This window comes from Hypanus sabinus, chromosome 6, assembly GCF_030144855.1.
Source record: "Hypanus sabinus isolate sHypSab1 chromosome 6, sHypSab1.hap1, whole genome shotgun sequence".
Classification (NCBI taxonomy): domain Eukaryota; kingdom Metazoa; phylum Chordata; class Chondrichthyes; order Myliobatiformes; family Dasyatidae; genus Hypanus; species Hypanus sabinus.
In genome coordinates this window covers 178,406,471-178,418,560 of record NC_082711.1, presented here as the reverse complement: position 1 = coordinate 178,418,560, position 12,090 = coordinate 178,406,471, and positions in this window count along the sequence as shown.

The following is a 12,090-nucleotide window of genomic DNA, read 5'->3' as shown; positions in this document are numbered from 1 at the left end:
CAATCTCCTCTGCACCCTCTCTAATCCAGGCAGCATCCTGGTCAATCACCTCTGCACCCTCTCTAATCCAGGCAGAGTCCTGGTCAATCTCCTCTGTACCCTCTCCAATCCAGGCAGCGCCCTGGTCAATCTCCTCTGCACCCTCTCTAATCCAGACAGCGTCCTGGTGAATCTCCTCTGCACCCTCTCTAATCCAGGCAGCGTCCTGGTCAATCTCCTCTACACCCTTTCTAATCCAGACAGCGTCCTGGTGAATCTCTTCTGCACCCTCTCTAATCCAGGCAGCGTCCTGGTGAATCTCCTCTGCACCCTCTCTAATCCAGGCAGAGTCCTGGTCAATCTCCTCTGTACCCTCTCCAATCCAGGCAGCGCCCTGGTCAATCTCCTCTGCACCCTCTCTAATCCAGACAGCGTCCTGGTGAATCTCCTCTGCACCCTCTCTAATCCAGGCAGCGCCCTGGTTAATCTCCTCTGCACCCTTTCTAATCCAGACAGCGTCCTGGTGAATCTCTTCTGCACCCTCTCTAATCCAGGCTACGTCCTGGTGAATCTCCTCTGCACCCTCTCTAATCCAGACAGCGGCCTGGTGAATCTCCTCTGCACCCTCTCTAATCCAGGCAGCATCCTGGTGAATCTCCTCTGCACCCTCTCTAATCCAGGCAGCATCCTGGTCAATCTCCTCTGCACCCTCTCTAATCCAGGCAGCGTCCTGGTCAATCTCCTCTGCACCCTCTCTAATCCAGGCAGCATCCTGGTCAATCTCCTCTGCACCCTCTCTAATCCAGGCAGCATCCTGGTCAATCTCCTCTGCACCCTCTCTAATCCAGGCAGCATCCTGGTCAATCTCCTCTGCACCCTCTCTAATCCAGGCAGCATCCTGGTCAATCTCCTCTGAACCCTCTCTAATCCAGACAGCGGCCTGGTGAATCTCCTCTGCACCCTCTCTAATCCAGGCAGCATCCTGGTCAATCTCCTCTGCACCCTCTCTAATCCAGGCAGCATCCTGGTCAATCTCCTCTGCACACTCTCTAATCCAGGCAGCATCCTGGTCAATCTCCTGTGTACCCTCTCTAATCCAGGCAGCATCCTGGTCAATCTCCTCTGCACCCTCTCTAATCCAGGCAGCATCCTGGAAAATCTCCTCTGCACCCTCTCTAATCCAGGCAGCATCCTGGTCAATCTCCTCTGCACCCTCTCTAATCCAGGCAGCATCCTGGTCAATCTCCTCTGCGCCCTCTCTAATCCAGGCAGCATCCTGGTGATTCTCCTCTGCACCCTCTCTAATCCAGGCAGCATCCTGGTCAATCTCCTCTGCACCCTCTCTAATCCAGGCAGCATCCTGGTCAATCTCCTCTGCACCCTCTCTAATCCAGGCAGCATCCTGGTCAATCTCCTCTGCACCCTCTCTAATCCAGGCAGCATCCTGGTGATTCTCCTCTGCACCTTCTCTAATCCAGGCAGCATCCTGGTCAATCTCCTCTGCACCCTCTCTAATCCAGGCAGCATCCTGGTCAATCTCCTCTGCACCCTCTCTAATCCAGGCAGCGTCCCGGTAAATCTCCTCTGCACCCTCTCTAAAGCTTCCACATCCTTCCTATAGTGAGGCGACCAGAACTGAATGTAATAATCCGAGTATGGTCTAGCCAGGATGTGATCTAGGGTTTAATCGAGCTGTAATATCACCTCACAGCTCTTGGACTCAATCCCCTGACTAAAGAATGCTTTCCTTTTTTTATTTTCTCCCTGGTGCAGTGGACAATGGCACTTTTTAAAGGTTATGCTCCATCTATCAGATCGCTGCCCTATCACATGCAACACGCTGGAGGAACTCAGCAGCATTGTCAGTAAACCTGCCAGTTGCGCCGTCACCGTCCTGGTGGATGACGTGGCAAAGGAAGCCCACCAAAGCCTGCTTCCTCAACCCTTGATGCTCCACCGTGGCTTTTAATGACCGCAGCTCTGCAGAAACTGGAGAGAGTTGTGGTCACAGCTCAGCGCGTCATGAAAACCAGCCTCCCCTCCATCGACCCTGTCTACACTCCTCAGTGAAGATCCAGCGGAATTCATCAAAGACCCACACACCCGGAAATTCTCTCTTTACCCCTCTCCCGTCGGGGAGTAGGTACAAAAGCCTGAAAGCTCGTCCCACCAGGCTCACGGACAGAATATGCCCCACCGTTACGAGGCTATTGAACGCTAGTACGGTAAGATGGACTCCTGACTCCACAATCGACCGCTTCATAATTTTCCACCTTCCTCTCTGCCGACACGGCACTTTCTCTGTAACTGCGACCCGTTATTCTGCTTCCTGCTAGTTTTGACTTGTCCTGTCTCAATACACGGCGCAATGATTCGGTCAGTCTGCAAGACCAGCTTTTCACTGGATCTCGCTCCACGTGAGAATAATAACCCTAGTTTCTAATTTAAATTAACCCCTGGCTAACGCTTTGCTCTGCGGCGCCGTCCGTGTGATCGGGGCTCGATTCCTGCCGCGGTCCACAAGGAGTTTCCTTCCCACCTTGCAGGCTCGACCTGACGCGCACGTTGCGTTTCACTGTGTACTTTGATGTACAATTGACAAATAAAGATATTCTTTAATCTTTAAATAAAAGATTTTCTCACAAGAGGAAACCTGCACTCGACGCCTACCCTGCCACAACCCTTTCACGAACCTCTGATTCGGTGAAATCCCTCTGCACCTTGCAAACAGCTGCAGATCAACAGGCACAAAACGCCGCAGGAACTCGGCAGGTCGGGCAGCGGCTATGGAGAGGAATAAACTGTCGACATTTCCGGCCGACACCCTTCTTCAGGGCTGGAAAGGGAGGGGGAAGAACCCAGAATAAAAAGGTGGTGGGGGTGGGGGGAGGGGTAGAAGCTGGCTGGTGATAGGTGAGGCCAGGTGAGGGTGAAGCCAGGTGTGGGAGGTGGGGGAGGGGTAGAAGCTGGCTGGTGATAGGTGAGGCCAGGTGAGGGTGAAGCCAGGTGTGGGAGGTGGGGGAGGGGTAGAAGCTGGCTGGTGATAGGTGAGGCCAGGTGAGGGTGAAGCCAGGTGTGGGAGGTGGGGGAGGGGTAGAAGCTGGCTGGTGATAGGTGAGGCCAGGTGAGGGTGAAGCCAGGTGTGGGAGGTGGGGGAGGGGTAGAAGCTGGCTGGTGATAGGTGAGGCCAGGTGAGGGTGAAGCCAGGTGTGGGAGGTGGGGAAGGTAGCGTCCGGACTTTGGGATCCATCCTAAAGTTTGGCCACTAGAAATCCTAGGTGGGCTTCTGGTTTCGAAACACTCTGGCCTTGCTGTGTCACTTGTGTGTAATTAGCTACTCCTCTGCCTAGTATTCTCCATGTGAATTGTTCAGGTTGTGTGGCTGCCCTGTCATCCACTGCCCTTACCCTTGCCCCTTTTTTGGAACTTTTCATTTGGGCTGTAGTGTTTTTTGGGGGGATTTCTTGCCTGCTAGTTTTTAACCCGTTTTTGTTATATTTAACCGCTTCCTGACCCTGTGATTTGGATGATCGCCTTTGTGTTGGAAAGGCAAGATCTCCGGTAAAGTACCTGTCTGAATAGTCATTCTGGGCTCCTACTCCTGTGTTCACTTCTCACTCACTCAGCCCCTGGGGAACAGTTCTGGACTGCAATGCTGGAGAGCGGGTTGAAGCCCGGGCGAGCCTGACTGACAGCAGCCCGTTGGGTTCCATCCAATGAACATCAGAACTCCTTCCAATATGTCCGAAACCAGAGATCTGTCTGAACATTATGCAGGACAGGTTTTTCCACAGTAACTTGGTACACGCAGCAATAGCAAACTGGATCTAATAGCAAGTCAGAGGTTCAAAGCCCTGCACCAACCCTTCAGACACACCAACTTGTTACGTCTTGCAAGCTGGAGAAGGATGCGTTCCCGGCGAGTCTGTTCCCACCTCCCTGCCTGTCTGTATTTTCCACACCAGCCTTGATGCCTGACGTCTCCTGGCCCACGTCACTTCTGTTTCTATTTTTAATTCTAGTCTAAGGACTATAATTGTTATACAAAATGCCGGAGGAACTCGGCAAGTCGGGCCAACGTTTCGGCTGAGAGCTGCCTGAGATTTCAGGCTGAATTCTGATGAAGGGCATCGGCCCATCGGCCCGTCTACTCTGTGTTGCTCTGGATTTCCAGCATCTGCAGAAGCTCGTGTGTTGAACATCGGCTGTGTAATCAGCCGCTTTCTTTTGAAAACGCGGCTACCACCCAGCGCACATTACTGTGGCAGCACCGATAGAATTATACAGTTGTACGATTAACTACATGGCATACTTGCACTTTATATCAAAGTACACCCACGGAAGAATTTTTGTTATATGTTAATATCATTTTATGTGTTTCTACTTGTCCATCACCCGTACTGGGGCAGAGCTAACTGACAGTAGCTCACCGGAGTCCGCTGACCGGGGCCGAAGGTAGACCGGCCCTCTGGGTTCCCCTTCACCACTCGACGTGAACTGTCTTCTTGGCGAAGATCCTCCCTCTCCCAGGGTTGAGGTCTTTCGAGCTCCTGTTGGTGTTTCTGTACCTCTGGGTTTTTACAGGGTGGGGTCGCTAACCCCTCCCCTTTCACAGTCCATAGTGGAATTATTCTATTGCAGTATGTGATGTATGTACTATGTTTGTGCATCTTGGTCACTGAGGACAATTGGTTCGTTTCTGTATACTGAATGACAGTAAAATTGAACTTTAGAGTATTCGAACATCAGAAAGTTCTTTTGACAAGAACAGTCCATTCAGCCTAACAAAGCTTGCCAAATCCCTATTCACATTGTGTGTTGAAATAACTATCAAGTTTAGATTTGAAAGTCTCCAAGGTACTTCTGTCAGCTACACAACCAGGTAGTTCATTCCATATGTCTACAACTCACTGTGTAAAAAAGAACTTATTCATCTTCATCTGAAATCTCCCCTTTACCAGTCTCCACCTATGGCCCCGTGTCCTCGATGATGGATTAATTGTGAAGTAGCAGCTGACATCCACCATACTTACACCCTTCATGATTGTGAACCCTTCAATCATGTCTCCTCTCACGCTACATCTACTTAGGCAAAAATTATTTAATTCTTTCAATTGTTCTTAATAGCTCATACGCTGCAGATCTGGAAAGAGATGAATCACCGTCTCTGGACCCTCCTCTAATCACCCATCTCTAATCACCGGTCTCTAATCACCCGTCTCTAATCACCCATCTCTAATCACCCATCTCTAATCACCGGTCTCTAATCACCCATCTCTAATCACCCATCTCTAATCACCCATCACTAATCACCCATCTCTAATCACCCGTCTCTAATCACCCATCTCTAATCACCCGTCTCTAATCACCCATCTCTAATCACCCATCTCTAATCACCCATCACTAATCACCCATCTCTAATCACCCGTCTCTAATCACCCATCTCTAATCACCCGCATCTAATCACCCATCTCTAATCACCCATCTCTAATCACCCATCTCTAATCACCCGTCTCTAATCACCGGTCTCTAATCACTCATCTCTAATCACCCATCTCTAATCACCCATCACTAATCACCCATCTCTAATCACCCGTCTCTAATCACCCATCTCTAATCACCCGTCTCTAATCACCCGTCTCTAATCACCCATCTCTAATCACCCATCACCGGACCCTCCTCTAATCACCCGTCTCTAATCACCCATCTCTCAACACCCATCTCTAATCACCCGTCTCTAATCACCCATCTCTAATCACCCATCTCTAATCACCCGTCTCTAATCACCCATTTCTAATCACCCATCTCTAATCACCCATCTCTAAACACCCATCTCTAATCACCCGTCTCTAATCACCCATCTCTAATCACCCGTCTCTAATCACTCGTCTCTAATCACCCATCTCTAATCACCCATCACCGGACCCTCCTCTAATCACCCGTCTCTAATCACCCATCTCTAATCACCCATCACCGGACCCTCCTCTAATCACCCGTCTCTAATCACCCATCTCTCAACACCCATCTCTAATCACCCGTCTCTAATCACCCGTCTCTAATCACCCATCACTGGACCCTCCTCTAATCACCCATCTCGAATCACTCATTTCTAATCACCCATCTCTAAACACCCACCTCTAATCACCCGTCTCTAATCACCCGTCTCTAATCACCCATCTCGAATCACCCATTTATAATCACCCATCTCTAAACACCCATCTCTAATCACCCATCTCTAATCACCCATCTGTAATCACCCGTCTCTAATCACCCGTCTCTAATCACCGGTCTCTAATCACCCATCTCTAATCACCCATCTCTAATCACCCATCACTAATCACCCATCTCTAATCACCCGTCTCTAATCACCCATCTCTAATCACCCATCTCTAATCACCCATCTCTAATCACCTGTCTCTAATCACCGGTCTCTAATCACCCATCTCTAATCACCCATCTCTAATCACCCATCACTAATCACCCATCTCTAATCACCCGTCTCTAATCACCCATCTCTAATCACCCGTCTCTAATCACCCGTCTCTAATCACCCATCTCTAATCACCCATCACCGGACCCTCCTCTAATCACCCGTCTCTAATCACCCATCTCTCAACACCCATCTCTAATCACCCGTCTCTAATCACCCATCTCTAATCACCCATCTCTAATCACCCGTCTCTAATCACCCATTTCTAATCACCCATCTCTAATCACCCATCTCTAAACACCCATCTCTAATCACCCGTCTCTAATCACCCATCTCTAATCACCCGTCTCTAATCACTCGTCTCTAATCACCCATCTCTAATCACCCATCACCGGACCCTCCTCTAATCACCCGTCTCTAATCACCCATCTCTAATCACCCATCACCGGACCCTCCTCTAATCACCCGTCTCTAATCACCCATCTCTCAACACCCATCTCTAATCACCCGTCTCTAATCACCCATCACTGGACCCTCCTCTAATCACCCATCTCGAATCACTCATTTCTAATCACCCATCTCTAAACACCCACCTCTAATCACCCGTCTCTAATCACCCATCTCTAATCACCCATCTCGAATCACCCATTTATAATCACCCATCTCTAAACACCCATCTCTAATCACCCATCTCTAATCACCCATCTGTAATCACCCGTCTCTAATCACCCGTCTGTAATCACCCGTCTCTAATCACCCGTCTGTAATCACCCGTCCCTAATCACCCATCACTGGACCCTCCTCTAATCACCCGTCTCTAATCACCCATCTCTCAACACCCATCTCTAATCACCCGTCTCTAATCACCCATCTCTAATCACCCATCCCTAATCACCCGTCTCTAATCACCCGTCTGTATTCACCCATCTCTAATCACCCATCACTGGACCCTCCTCTAATCACCCGTCTCTAATCACCCATCTCTCAACACCCATCTCTAATCACCCGTCTCTAATCACCCATCTCTCAACACCCATCTCTAATCACCCGTCTCTAATCACCCATCTCTCAACACCCATCTCTAATCACCCGTCTCTAATCACCCATCTCTAATCACCCATCCCTAATCACCCGTCTCTAATCACCCGTCTGTAATCATCCATCTCTAATCACCCATCACTGGACCCTCCTCTAATCACCCGTCTCTAATCACCCATCTCTCAACACCCATCTCTCAACACCCATCTCTAATCACCCGTCTCTAATCACCCATCTCTAATCACCCATCCCTAATCACCCGTCTCTAATCACCCGTCTCTAATCACCCGTCTCTAATCACCCATCACTGGACCCTCCTCTAATCACCCGTCTCTAATCACCCATCTCTCAACACCCATCTCTAATCACCCGTCTCTAATCACCCATCTCTAATCACCCATCCCTAATCACCCGTCTCTAATCACCCGTCTCTAATCACCCATCTCTAATCACCCGTCTCTAATCACCCGTCTCTGGACCCGTCTCTAATCACCCGTCTCTGGACCCGTCTCTGATAACCCGTCGCTAATCACCCATCTCTAATCACCCGTCTCTAATCACCCGTCTCTAATCACCCGTCTCTAATCACCCATCACTGGACCCTCCTCTAATCACCCGTCTCTAATCACCCATCTCTAATCACCCATCTCTAATCACCCATCTCTAATCACCCATCTCTAATCACCTGTCTCTAATCACCCATCACTAATCACACGTCTCTAATCACCCGTCTCTAATCACCCATCTCTAATCACCCATCACTAATCACCCATCACTAATCACCCGTATCTAATCACCCATCACTAATCACCCATCTCAAATCACCCATCTCTAATCTCCCATCTCTCATCACCCGTCTCTAATCACCCATCACTAATCACCCATCTCAAATCACCCATCTCTAATCACCCATCTCTAATCACCCATCACTAATCACCCGTCTCTAATCACCCATCTCTAATCACACGTCTCTAATCACCCATCTCTAATCACCCATCTCTAATCACACGTCTCTAATCACCCGTCTCTAATCACCCATTTCTAATCACCCATCACTAATCACCCATCTCTAATCACCCATTTCTAATCACCCATTTCTAATCACCCATCTCTAATCACCCGTATCTAATCACCCATCTCTAATCACTCGTCTCTGGACCCGTCTCTAATCACCCGTCTCTGGTCCCATCACTAATCACCCGTCTCTAATCACCCGTCTCTAATCATCCGTCTGTAATCACCCGTCACTAATCACCCATCTCTATATACCCATCTCTAATCACCCGTCTCTAATCACCCGTCTCTAATCACCCGTCTATAATCACCCGTCTCTAATCACCCGTCACTAATCACACGTCTCTAATCACCCGTCTCTAATCACCCGTCTCTAATCACCCATCTCTAAACACCCATCTCTAATCACCCGTCTCTAATCACCCGTCTCTAATCACCCATCTCTAATCACCCGTCTCTAATCACCCGTCTCTAATCACCCGTCTCTAATCACCCATCACTGGACCCTCCTCTAATCACCCGTCTCTAATCACCCATCTCTCAACACCCATCTCTAATCACCCGTCTCTAATCACCCATCTCTAATCACCCATCCCTAATCACCCGTCTCTAATCACCCGTCTGTAATCACCCATCTCTAATCACCCATCTCTAATCACCCGTCTCTAATCACCCGTCTCTGGACCCGTCTCTAATCACCCGTCTCTGGACCCGTCTCTGATAACCCGTCGCTAATCACCCATCTCTAATCACCCGTCTCTAATCACCCGTCTCTAATCACCCATCACTGGACCCTCCTCTAATCACCCATCTCTAATCACCCATCTCTAATCACCCGTCTCTAATCACCCACCTCTAATCACCCATCTCTAACCACCTGTCTCTAATCACCCATCACTAATCACACGTCTCTAATCACCCGTCTCTAATCACCCATCTCTAATCACCCATCTCTAATCTCCCATCTCTCATCACCCGTCTCTAATCACCCATCACTAATCACCCATCTCAAATCACCCATCTCTAATCACCCATCTCTAATCACCCATCACTAATCACCCGTCTCTAATCACCCGTCTCTAATCGCACGTCTCTAATCACCCGACTCTAATCACCCGTCTCTAATCACCCATCTCTAATCACCCATCTCTAATCACACGTCTCTAATCACCCATTTCTAATCACCCATCACTAATCACCCATCTCTAATCACCCATTTCTAATCACCCATTTCTAATCACCCATCTCTAATCACCCGTATCTAATCACCCATCTCTAATCTCCCGTCTCTGGACCCGTCTCTAATCACCCGTCTCTGGTCCCATCACTAATCACCCGTCTCTAATCACCCGTCTCTAATCATCCGTCTGTAATCACCCGTCACTAATCACCCATCTCTATATACCCATCTCTAATCACCCGTCTCTAATCACCCGTCTCTAATCACCCGTCTATAATCACCCGTCTCTAATCACCCGTCACTAATCACACGTCTCTAATCACCCGTCTCTAATCACCCGTCTCTAATCACCCATCTCTAAACACCCATCTCTAATCACCCGTCTCTAATCACCCGTCTCTAATCACCCATCTCTAATCACCCGTCTCTAATCACCCGTCTCTAATCACCCGTCTCTAATCACCCATCACTGGACCCTCCTCTAATCACCCGTCTCTAATCACCCATCTCTAAACACCCATCTCTAATCACCCATCTCTAATCACCCATCCCTAATCACCCGTCTCTAATCACCCGTCTGTAATCACCCATCTCTAATCACCCGTCTCTGGACCCGTCTCTAATCACCCGTCTCTGGACCCGTCTCTAATCACCCGTCTGTAATCACCCGTCTCTAATCACCCATCTCTAATCACCCATCTCTAATCACCCGTCTGTAATCACCCGTCTCTAATCACCCATCTCTAATCACCCATCTCTAATCACCCATCACTAATCACCCATCACTAATCACCCGTATCTAATCACCCGTCTCTAATAACCCGTCGCTAATCACCCATCTCTAATCACCCGTCTCTAATCACCCATCTCAAATCACCCGTCTCTAATCACCCATCTCTAATCACCCGTCTCTAATCACCCATCTCTAATCACCCATCTCTAATCACCCATCTCTAATCACCCATCTCTAATCACCCGTATCTAATCACCCGTCTCTAATCACCCGTCTGTAATCACCCGTCTCTAATCTCCCATCACTGGACCCTCCTCTAATCACCCGTCTCTAATCACCCATCTCTAAACACCCATCTCTAATCACCCGTCTCTAATCACCCGTCTCTAATCACCCGTCACTAATCACACGTCTCTAATCACCCGTCTCTAATCACCCGTCTCTAATCACCCATCTCTAATCACCCATCCCTAATCACCCGTCTCTAATCACCCGTCTGTAATCACCCGTCTGTAATCACCCGTCTCTAATCACCCATCACTGGACCCTCCCTTAATCACCCATCTCTAATCACCCATCTCTAAACACCCATCTCTAATCACCCATCTCTAATCACCCATCTCTAATCACCCGTCTCTAATCACCCGTCTCTAATCACCCGTCACTAATCACCCATCTGTAATCACCCGTATCTAATCACCCATCACTAATCACCCATCTCAAATCACCCATCTCTAATCACCCATCTCTAATCACCCGTCTCTAATCACCCGTCTCTAATCACCCGTCTCTGGACCCGTCTCTAATCACCCGTCTCTGGTCCCATTTCTAATCACCCGTCTCTAATCACCCGTCTCTGGACCTGTCTCTAATCACCCGTCTCTGGACCCGTCTCTAATCACCCGTCTCTGGACCCGTCTCATAATCACCCGTCTCTGGACCCGTCTCTAATCTCCCATCCCTGGACCCATCTCTAATCACCTGTCTGTAATCACCCATCTCTAATCACCCATCTCTAATCACCCATCCCTAATCACCCGTCTCTAATCACCCGTCTCTAATCACCCGTCACTAATCACCCATCTGTAATCACCCGTATCTAATCACCCATCACTAATCACCCATCTCAAATCACCCATCTCTAATCACCCATCTCTAATCACCCGTCTCTAATCACCCGTCTCTAATCACCCGTCTCTGGACCCGTCTCTAATCACCCGTCTCTGGTCCCATTTCTAATCACCCGTCTCTAATCACCCGTCTCTGGACCCGTCTCTAATCACCCGTCTCTGGACCCGTCTCTAATCACCCGTCTCTGGACCCGTCTCATAATCACCCGTCTCTGGACCCGTCTCTAATCTCCCATCCCTGGACCCATCTCTAATCACCTGTCTCTAATCACCCATCTCTAATCACCCGTCTCTGGACCCGTCTCATAATCACCCGTCTCTAATCTCCCATCCCTGGACCCATCTCTAATCACCCGTCTCTAATCACCCGTCTCATAATCACCCGTCTCTGGACCCGTCTCTAATCTCCCATCCCTGGACCCATCTCTAATCACCTGTCTCTAATCACCCGTCTCTGGACCCGTCTCTAATCACCCGTCTCTGGACCCGTCTCTAATCACCCGTCTCTAATCACCCGTCTCATAATCCCCCGTCTCTGGACCCGTCTCTAATCACCCATCTCTGGACCCGTGTCTAATCACCCGTC